Source organism: Cucumis sativus, chromosome 5 (assembly GCF_000004075.3).
Source record: "Cucumis sativus cultivar 9930 chromosome 5, Cucumber_9930_V3, whole genome shotgun sequence".
Taxonomy (NCBI): domain Eukaryota; kingdom Viridiplantae; phylum Streptophyta; class Magnoliopsida; order Cucurbitales; family Cucurbitaceae; genus Cucumis; species Cucumis sativus.
Window position 1 is genome coordinate 20,385,670 of NC_026659.2, and position 12,261 is coordinate 20,397,930.

The following is a 12,261-nucleotide window of genomic DNA, read 5'->3' on the forward strand; positions in this document are numbered from 1 at the left end:
TCATGTAGGCAATTTGTTCTTAATACATTTTTTGAGTTGTTTTTCATACTTTAAAGAATCATTTTATGAGGGTTTGATCTACGAGAAGGAATGTGAAGAGAGAATAGACAAAGCAAAGAGAAAAGCATAAGTAAAAGATTTTATGGTGTGAAGTGGTGTCAACTTGTTGAAGCGTTGTTTCTCTTCAACAACTGGGACTTAGTGTTTGTAAATGGTGAATGAAAATTATATTCAGTATAGGCGATATATTATTCAATGCATTTGAGTTGCTCACTATGTCTCTCTATATCGTGTATTAGCTAAGTTCGCATTGAGTATAAGTTTTCCTACTGTTTGCCCAAGTGCAAGCGAAACAGTAGGTTTACGTGGGTGATCCAAGGTTGAATACAGAGAATTGATTCAAGACATTACTTCTAGGGTTTACTTATCATCTAGGCACTATAAAAGAATTAAAGAATAGTGAATGATATAAAAGAAAGAGAAATTGTATCATATGACAAAAACATTTAAAAAAAACAGCTCATGACACCTCTTTTTTGCATATTGCAAATATAGAAAATATGAAAATATGACAAGTAATTAGTGATATCAGACGACTTCAGAAGATTATCAGACGGTTATCAGAGAATATCGACTTCTAAATTTGCTACTTATTTAGAAAATGTTGTGACATGTGCCCTATTATCATAATTTTTTTGCTATTTTTGCAAGCGCCCCTAAAAGAAATGTAGGAACAAACTACCACTAAAGGTCTACACCTAGAGATTATGTAAGGAAGAATATGGATGACAAGATGGAAATGCGAACTTAACTTGTATGTGAGGAAGAGCAAAGGAATGTCTATGCATTGTAATGCCACTAAGTAATGTGACCTCGATGCGATATAACTCGCTTAACCAACTTATAATTAAGGTGTGCTCCTCTCAAAGTCATTAAACATCACACGTGGTCACCTCTCGGGATCCATATGATTAAGTGTGATTAAGAGAGATATATCTAGAAGATTTCACTTATAATGTGTATAGAGCTTTGCAAAGAAGAATAGCAACCTCTCGACACCTAATGTCCACACTTGTTCAACCCTCGGAATACAAATGATGGAAGTTATCTCACAAAGGGAGAGGGGACTCTCCCTTACATGAGTTAGTCATGTCATTGCTACCTACCCTCTCGGGTAGTTGGCGACTTACACTGGCCAAACGATGAGATTAACTCAACTAATGCGATACAAATTATAAGTTAAACTTCTTATCAAGAACTTATCACAAACCTAACTACTAATAAGACATTGACAAGTGAAAGCCAAGGAATGATGGATTAAAGTGGTATAAACATGTGATATATATTAAAGAATGTAGGCATTCGACCGTTGTACAATATGAACAACATATGTTACAAAGAAATACAAAAATTAAAGAAAAAGAGAATAGAAATGAATACAAGCTAGGGAAAACGAAGGAGTAGAAATAAGTTCTTTAAAAATATTTTATTTAAAACTAAATAATTTCTTTGATATTAAAAGATTTTATTTAAAATAAATGGATTTGTTTTTATTTCCTAAAACGATAAAAATGAGATATTATGTTATTACTAATTTCTTACCTTTTTAAAATAAATAAATAAATAAAAAGTTTAGACATTATTACAAATATTTGTATTTTTAAAAAGATATATATGTGTAGGATAAAAAGAGGTGGTTACAGCATGCCCCCATTTGTGCATCCTTGTAGAACTAGAAGGTGAACGAAGGTATAACCACTAACTCATCAAACTAAGATATTTTAGATAAATTACCAACGTCAAGGACCAAGGATAAGATAAAAATCTCATGACAAGAAAAATAAGTTGGAGGTGAGGGATAAAACAAGCGTCATCATAGCAACATGGTGTTAAGGACCAGAGACAACACAAACACCTCATAACAAAAGGATAAATAAGTTGGAGACCGGAGATCAAACAAGCGTCACCGCAACAATACGGTGTCAAGGGTCAAAGATAAAACAAGTGCCATATGACAAAAGAATAAATAAGCAGGAGACCAGGGATAAAACAAACGTCACCGCAGCAATATGGTGTCAAGGGCCATGGATAAACAAACACCTCATGACAAAAGAATAAATAAGCGGAGACCAAGGATAAAACAAGCATCACTGCAATAATACTGTGTCAATGACCAGTGATTAAACAAGTGACTCATGACAAAAGAATAAATAAGCTGGAGGTAGAGATAAAACAAATACCACCACAACAACATGGTGTTAAGGGCTAGAGATAAAACAAACACCTAATGACAAAAGAATAAATAAGCTGAAGACCAAAGATAAAACAAGCGTCATCACAACTAAAATAAAATTGTTAAATGTCATTCATGAATGCTTGTATGCATGTATATGCTTACTAAGACATGCTTATTTTAATAGTTTCCTTTTTTCAAACATTCTCTATATTCTTTTCAAAAGAAGAAACCAAGTCAGAGCATACAAAATAGGTGGTTTACTTTTCCACAAAAACTGATAACTAGGTATCATGATCTTGAACTATAGTCTGGCTGCTAATTTTCCTTGAAAATCTCCTTGGAGCGATTATTTACATAATAAAACATCAGCTTTAATCCTTGAGACCGATGGTAATTAGTAGGTCGATAAAAGACAACGATCATGTAACTTAGATCTTGATCTTCAAGTCCTTCCTTAGACTTTAAACTCTCCATAAATGATGAACTTTAAAGGCTCTTTAGTCTCTAAAGCGAAAGAATCTTCTTCAAAATTGGCTCTCTCTTGCAAATAAGTATGACAAAAGTCATGTGCTTTGCGATGCAGTCTTACTCAGATGGATGATACTTGGACTTCGACAGAGAAAGCCAGTTTCACCTTATAAAAATAGGAAACTCATACTAATCCATTTTATGAGCAACAATGATGATGATTATTAGATATCTTGCAACATAGTCATTTTAAGATTTTGGCTTACTAGCTCAACAATCCTCTTGTTCTCTATTTCAACATCCCGAGGCACAACATATTTTAGTTCCTCCTTATGATTAAGAGATGAAAAATTGAAATCAAACCTTCATGTTTATTTCATTTCTGAAGTCTTCATTGATAAAATTTTCTTTTCACGACGACCAAAAAGAATATACTTGAAAAAAAAATGAAAGCCAAAAATCCAATTTTATTATGGAAAAATAGGATACATATGGTTATAAAGATGTCATCCAATTCAACAAAAGATTAAAAGGTGCCCCTAGTACAAAGGTTTTGCCTTGATTTTGAGGGTAGTCAATAGAAAATAACCTTCAACTTCTCTAGTGATCTTAGGCAGTTCTTTATTTCCAATGGGGATGCTCCAAATTTTGCAAACATGGAGAAATCAACTCATCATATGGAATTGCACTAATAACGATGATGGAAACAAGTGTTTCGTTGTCATTCTTTGCTTAATTTATTTGACTTTTTCTCTTCGTAGTTCACTTGTTTAAATGATGGTAGTGACACATGGCTGATAATGCTCCGCCCTGAGCTGATCTCATGCACTTCATCTTTTTATTTAGTGTGATCATACTTTTGATGATGTTAACTTCTACTTCTGCATCATTTGTAATCCCTTCTCCTTTGAACTTCATTATCATAATATAAGAGGTATTTTACTATAGTATGGAGCATTCATAACGCTGGTGACATTTCCTTACTCAGTCAAAGGAGGTTGCTTTTGATCAACTATTTTTTTACATCTGTAAGCACATTTCTTAAAAGTGGTTAATGCTTCCTTTTTTATACGCTTAAGATTTAAATGGTATGAGGTCAAACTAATAATGTCTTTGTACTGTTTCAATACTTGTGCACTTAAAAAATATCCAACTACATCTACCAATGAGCAGTTGAGCCAATTAGGCTATTTTCTTATTAACAAACAACTAAAAAAGAGGTGGGATCAATAGGTGTACTAGAACATCTTAACTAGGTTGACATCTTCGTAGCGCCTTCATCATACCCCATAGTTATTAAAGAATATGTTCCGTATCATGAGATCAAATAAGGCCAAATCAGATGTTCTTGGAACTGGTGAATAAAAAATATCATCGTGAAAATGGACTAACATCCTTCAGCCGTACATGATGAAATGACCTTTAAGGTAGTTGCCCCATTATACTTTCCAAAATCTTGCATCTTGAACTTGGGTGGAGTAACGATAAGGTCCGAGACTAAACACAGTTGTGTCGCCTCAATGTCTTAATAATATTTTTGTCCTCTATTATACTCAATCTCTCTTCTAGAAACTTTGATATAATCTTCCTTTGAGATTTGTCTTCAAAGGTCTTCATGTCGGTTTTCCCATTCGTGGTAGAAACTTAACACATTTGTTGTGGAGCTCGACCACACTCTTCGTGTCAAGTATGCCCTCAAGTTTACCAATGATGAATCTAATAGTTTTTTAGCACTAAGAGCATGTGGGTATAAGGAGAAATATAGTTTGAAGGTTGGTTCTATACCAATTTCACTTGTTTGAATGCCCTGCTACTACTCGTCTATCCTTAATTTAAGCGAGGGACTTTAAAACCATTCACTTTTGTCCTTTTAACACTTTGACACATCTTTTCTGATTAATTGCACTTGGTTGGGAAACTCTTCTATGACCTCGATCAATAATGAATGAGGGGGCAGAAATATTTTCAACTATTTGTAAAAGCTTTGACTCTTTCGATCTTTCTAAAGAAGGAGAATGATTAAATTATTTGAAGTTATTTACTAGCATGAGGTTTATGCATGTGAAATCTCATCAACAGTGCAACAATCATCATTCTAAAGTGAATAAAAATGACCACCCATATTTTCAAGAAGAAATAGCTAAATGCAATGGCTAACGGGATTTTAAAATAAAATACTAGACAACAACTTAAACATACATACAAGTATGTGTTTATGCATGATAATGAAACGACTCTTAGTGTTTGATCATGAAAGTAAAAAGAATAATGATGAAATAATAGCATAATATAACACTCTATATATATATATATATTTTGCTTAAAAGAAACTTTTCTTTTTGACAAATATTTACGCTCTTTAAGACGTCATTAACTTTAAAACATTATCAGTTATTTGTTAAATGAGACAAAAAAAAATCTTAATAATAGTTTAACTTCTTAGAAAAAAATCAAAATTTATTTAATGCAATTTTTAACAAGATAAAATGGATAACAATATGGTTATATGATCAGAGATGAAAAAGTTCATAAATAAAACTCATCCCAAAAGTTTTATAAAATTGTCAAAATTAATCAATCATTTTAAGCATGCAGTGATTAAGAGTCTCTCTTCTAATTAATTAGTCAAATTTGTTTGATGACTATCTAGTAAAATGTCCAAATTTGTTTTAAGAAAATTGAAAAAGTTAAAGACATTTTATTATTTTCTTGGATTATTTTTTTTTTCCTTTTAAAATAACTTTCAAAATATTCAAACTTTAATGAGAAAATAACATGCACGTTGTTTCACAAAAATAAATCGATAAAATAAAAATGACAGTAATACAATCTTTTTTTTTTTGCAAGTTTGTTTTATTCTTAATCATATTTTTTACTGTTTCAAATAATCATTCACAAAATTTTAATTTTTAATGCTAATGTTATTTAATTCTGATATGATTTTTATTTTAAAAAAATATTAAATGATACTAAATATTACTGAATATATATTCTTTTTAGAAAAAAAAGTTGGATGAATATGTTTTTAAAAAAAACTCAATCTTTGAAATACATGCTGAACTCTCTTAATTATTAAATATGAAAAAAGAACTATATAAAACTTCAACAAATTATTAAGATGTCAATTCATTAAGAAAAATCAAAATTGACAAATGAAATATTGTTAACCTTTATTAAATTTTTCATGCAATTATGATAGTTGAAAAGTAAAAAAAATCAATCAATAAAATTAAAAAATAAATATATGTGTAAATGCATGTGGTAATACACTAGTATAATGTATACAAGATTTAAAAGTGAGTGTTGAATAAGAAATTTTGAGACCAATCACAAGTTGACACATCATTTATTAAGTTAATGATGAAAACATGTGCATTATTAGAATGGCCAAATTTATGTTTCTTTTTTCAATTCTTTAATTTGGGACACATATCAATTTTAATTATCTTAATCGTTGGATTAAGTTAATCATTTTGGTTTAATTAAATATTATTTACTTGGACTAAGTTCAATTAAGCTTAAATAAGCTTAATTGAGCCCAAAGACTAAATATAACCTAAATCCATATGGTTAAACTCATGGGTCTGGTCCATAGATCAACTAGGTTTAAGCCCATAAAACCCACCAGTAGACTCTATAAATAGAGGAATTTTTCTCATTTGTAGAGGTTGGAAAATTTTGATTCTAGAAGATCTAGAGAGAATTCTTCCAAGAGCTAGAAGACTCCCTAACTCCTGAAGTCGACCATCCTCGAAGATTGAAGCTTCTTTAAAGATACAAGCTTTCTTCCAAAGCTCCAACTTCAAGAACATCACGTGCTCCGCTTCCTCCAAATCAAGCGTAAGCATCCAATCGAGAGAGAATCAGATGCCTCCAAATCAAGCGTAAGCATCCAATCGAGAGAGAATCAGATGATCAAATTCTAGAGATTGAATCGCATCGCATCAAATCAACAAAAATACAACATCAACACCAAGTTCAAGTCCACGAATTAAATTTCCCCGGAAATCTCGTGCGAACAGTGAGATTAATTCTAAAATTACTAAATGATAAAGGTTCCCAATTTGGTCAAAGTCATATATGATAAATTGACCAAATTGAGTGCGAATTTTTCATGTGTCTGCACTGAAGCATAAGCTTATCGAAGGTCAACGCTACTCCGTTCTCAATTCTAACCTTATGAAGGTAAAGCCTAGGTAGGAGGCTCATGATTGTGTGTGTAATAATTAAATGCACAATAACTACACACAATACATTTAGAATAAAATTAAAGAATAAAATAATTCAAAATAAAAGAGAAAATGACCAAACTCTCGACGTAAAGCCTCATATCCCTAGTGGAGTCGCCAAACTTTCACCATGTGTCCGAGACAACGCGGAGTGACCGACGTTCCTCAAAAGAGTTAATTTTAAAAGAAAATAGAAGTCGTCACCAATCTTTTTTACGATGTGATTGGACACCGAAATAAAGTAAACAAAAAATAAAAAAAGGATCTGCAAAAAATAGAATTCTGTGGGAAAGGTATTAGCACCTCACAACACTCATTTAAGGTATTAGCACCTCACAACATCCATTTAGGAAAACGGTGGCCAAATTTAAAACCTTGAATTGAAAATAATTTTTAATTTATTTTAAAACTAATATCTTATTTTACCCCTCATAACTCCACTATTTGAAGTAATGTTCTCGTAAAATAAGTGGAATAATATTCACTTAATTAGACTATATATGGAGAAAAGTTTCTCACCTTAAGAAAATGAGAAATTATTACAATTTCTCAAAATCTATCATATGCTAGCCTTTGAATAAATATTTTTTTTGAAAAAAACATTGATTAAATTCATTTTTTTATTTAGATTATATCTTGGACTTCCAAAGATGTGATTCCACACCTCAAGAATTCTAGAAAATTGAACTCTTAATTTTCTAGATTCCGTCGTAGAATTTTGTTTAAGGAAAACGATCTAAGTTTTTTAGAAAAGACCGATTTAGGAAATCTTATGAAATCATTGGTCAATTTTGAAGATTTTAAAATACATAACGTTTATAAGATTAGAGACAAATTTGTTAAATGATTAAAAAAAGTCTTTATTTTTAAACATAAAGAATTTTAAATTAGAAAGATTTTAAAACATCAAATAATTTTAATACAATGAGTTACATTTAAGTACATATGACAATCATTATGATAGCAATGTAAATAAGTAAAATAAAAGAAACATAATAACAATAAATAAAATAAGGAAAGAAACAAAAAAAAAAAAGAATGAATAAAGAAAGAAAAATGGTAGATGGGTGGGGACCCCATAAAAGAAATAAAAATAATAATCATAGTAATAATAATAATAATGATAATAATAATAAGAACGACAAGAAGTAAAAAGAAAAAAGAACCGTAATAGTAATAAAATAAAATATAATAATGATAATAACCATAAAAATGATAAAATTTTCTTTATCCTCATTCTTTCTCTATATTTTAGAGAGAGAAAAAATAAAGGTTAAGAGTTGAGATTTAAAAAAATAATAATGAAATAAGATAAATAAAAAAAACTAATATTTTTCTTTTGTCATTTTCTTTCTCTATATGTTTTCAAAGAGAAGAAAAAGACTAATTAATTTTTTAAAATGATGATAAAAGAAAAAAAGTAGTAAAAAAATATTAAAATTTTCCTACATTTTCTTTTCTTTCTCTTTCTCTTTTAGAAAGAGAAGAAAAAAAAAAAAGGATTCAATTCCCAAAGAAATTAGTTGTTGTATGAGGGGCGGATCCTTAAAATTAAATCTCTATCAAGTACAACTTCGAACTAAGTTTATTTCAGCATGGGATTTGATTTACTTAAGATAAAACTTTTTAAAAAGTAGAGACAATAAGGTAATGAAAAGAATAAGAAAAACTCACATTTTACATAATTTTTCTTTTCGCAGAGATTCGCTCTAAATAATAAAAAAAATTCTAAACACTCTCTCTAAAGAATTTTTTTTTCTCTAAGAAACTTTTTTCCTCCTCTCCAAATGACAGATACTCATATTTATAGACCACAAATTATGAAAAATGAATCAGAATAAAATCAAAATTGGATATTATGTTATTAAAAATAAATTTTATTTTTCTAAAATAAATAAATAAAATTAAATGAGATTTTTTGAGATTTTGTGAAAAAACAATTAATAAATTAAATGTCCGTTATTCGTATATATTATGTATTCCACTGAATAATAAATTTATATTTTGTGATTTATCACATATATACTACTGCATATATTCAATAATACATACACATATTCTTTTTCATGTTCTGTGATTTTTTCTTATTGCGTATATATACATATACACAGATTATATATCCATTCAATTTTTTATTAATTAATTTTTACATATATACTACTTAATAATTCATTCATGTTTTGCGATTTGTTACATATATACTACTACATATATTCAATAATACATCCATAGATTTTTTTTTCATGTTTTGTGATTTTTTATTATTGCATTTATATACCAGTGTATACACATATTATATATCCGATCAATATTTTTTTAAAATTCTTACATATATACTACTGCATAATACATCTATTTTCTATTTTTTGTTATATATATACTATTTTATATATTCAATAATACATAAATGATGTTATCTTCAATACACTCAAATATATATACCCCTAATGTATTTCAAATACGAAATTATATTCTTACTAACCTTAAATTTTTGTCAAAAATTTTCTCAAAAATCACTGTACTAGTTAGCCGCCAATGTTCTTCTTCTTCACTGCTTATACTTCCCCCAATCTTTTATTGTTCGGCGTCTTTTGTGAAGAATTAATATTCAACGTATTCGAATAATGAAACTTTTACTTTATTTTTTTAATTTTCTAAACCATACCTCACGTCCCTGATTCATTGTCGGTCTATCTTCTATAGACAAATTGATATAATAACTTTTCGTTCATAAAATATACACCGTATTATTCAATATATACTATAATTAGATAGAATATATGAAAAACAACAAAAAAACGTAAAAAAGAATGGACGAAGAGAGAGATTGGAAAGTGATAGAGAGATCGAGAGGAAAGATTTTTTTGAACAAAATCACCAAAATAAAAATAATTAAAGAAAAATAATTGTTATAATATTACCATAACAAAATTAATCACTTACCATATTTACATCATACATCCAAATAAATGCAAATATTAATCATGGTCCACTTTTATTTTTTATTTTTCTATTTTTTAATTTATTATTAATAATAAAGATGAGTTACATTGGTCATTTAAACCTTATATTTGTATAAAATATTAGACAATTTAGGACATTATTGAAAAGTTTAAGAAATTTGAGTTAATCTTGTAATATGGTATACCATTTTACGCTATCGGAGTTAATGATCCTTTTCTTTTAAACAAATAATAAAAGCAGTCCAAAAATTTATAGAACTATATTGTTTTCCAATCTCTTAAGAAAAAGAAGTAAAATTAAAATTTATTCTCGAGGAAGATTATGTGTCTCTTTGGATTGACGTTATGATATAGTTCATAACTATTATTTTTTTACATTATAAACACTTATTTATAGAAATCTAACATAGAGATTCTATATATCCAATAATCATAAACATTTATTTAAATAAATCCAAATATTCATCGAGATTCTATCCAACAAGAATTTTTGCTGTAAAATTATTATTTATTATAAGCATTTAAAATAAAAATATTTACTATCGATTCCTTTAGGAATATACCTTTAGGTCTTCCCTGAATCGTTTGTTCAAAGTATTTTTATTTAAAGTTACTATCACTATTACTATTATTATATTATGGTTCTGGAAAATATTAAATTCTAATGTCAAACTATAGACTGTCATTCTCTTTAATTTTTGTGCTTTTTAACTTTTAACTTTAACTTTAATTCATCAAACCTTTTTTAAAGTTCTCATTTGTCAAACTATAGTCTTTATCGGAAAGCATAATGGTAATTCATATATGTTATATTAAATAATGAGTAGTGCTATGTTTGTTGATCAAATTCTTTTTACAATAACACACAAAACCCAAATTTTATAAAAGCTTAAAAACACATTTAGAAAAACACTCGTTCTTCAAAAAAAAATATATATATATATGAAAATTTTGTTTGTTGCTTTATATTTGACATGCATGGCATTTAAACTTTGATGAAGAAAATACCAAAGAGAAGAGGCGAGGACATGGATGAGTGAAAATCTCAAACATAATTTAAATACAGTGATCTTTTTCAACAAGATAGCAGTAGTACTGACGTGAGACATGAAAGTAATGTAATCAGAGATGTTAGCTAGAACAAAATAATTATCTATGTGTTGTGGAAGAAACTAAAGCTAGTCTTGAACGAAATTTGGTCATAGCATGGGTGTGCCAAGTCATTTGCACGCCAATTACTTTCGAATAGTTCTGCTAAAACGACATGCAGTACACTCGTTAGGAATGGTTTTGAATTAGATAGAAAAGGCTGCTTTGTTCAGAGGATTTTGAGATCTAGTAGCAATAACATATGCATGGATTGTAAGAGTTTTAAATCGGTCAACATTAAGGAAAATAGTATTTCTTTTTTCCCCACCTAAAATGGTGCCCAAGAAGGATTTGTATAAGATTTTTCAATGTGTGTGGGACCAAATAAATTTAAAAAGACATTTAAAGCAGTTTTTGAAGTCTAAGAACCGAGTCATTCCAAATAATTCAATTTAAATTTAAATCTATGCTATAAAAAGTTGTGTAGGAGAGATTGAATTTTTAGGTCTCTAATTTTGCTATTGTTATCTTTTTATAATTTTTTTTTCTTTTATTATAATTATTTGAATTAAAGTGGTTTAATTTTCGCACCAAGTGTTGTATGTTATTTTCATGTGTATATTGGTACAATCTATAGACCATAAATATGAATAATATTACGAAGTAGAGCTAGGTTGAAATACGTTTGAATGGACGATTATATTACATCATATGCCAAATTATAAGTATTAGAGTCGAAATGGTTACACAACCAAATTGTATATCCTTTCATGTATGTGATAGCAATTTTACTATGCTATTTTATGTCCTTAATTTAAGGCTGGTTCCATTACTTTTCCTTGTTTTATTGCCTATGTGTTGTGTAAGACTTGTACCTAAGTTAGAAGGTTAAAATTTGGCTGAAGTGCAAAATAGGTGTTTTGAATGAAAGAAGAAAGAAAAAGAGAGTTAAGGCTTGGCGATGAAGTAAGACTACGGAGTAAGAGCTGGTCATCAGGTTAGTTGGGAGAAAAGTTGGGTGACAAGATTTTTTAAAATTAACTTTTAGTATATGATTAAGGTTCTTCGCGAGAAGAAAAACTAGGTCAGAAAAAGTAAGAAAACTTACCAAAAATTTTCTAAGTGTACTTATTAATGGGTCACATGTGAACTTTTAAGTTAAACCTTAAGTTTACACGCTGGACCACTATTTAGAGTAGGAGTTGGCAAGGTAACAAGAGTTTAAAGGTGACTAAGCTCATTTGATAGTAGTATAAACAGGGGTCTTTAGCTAGAT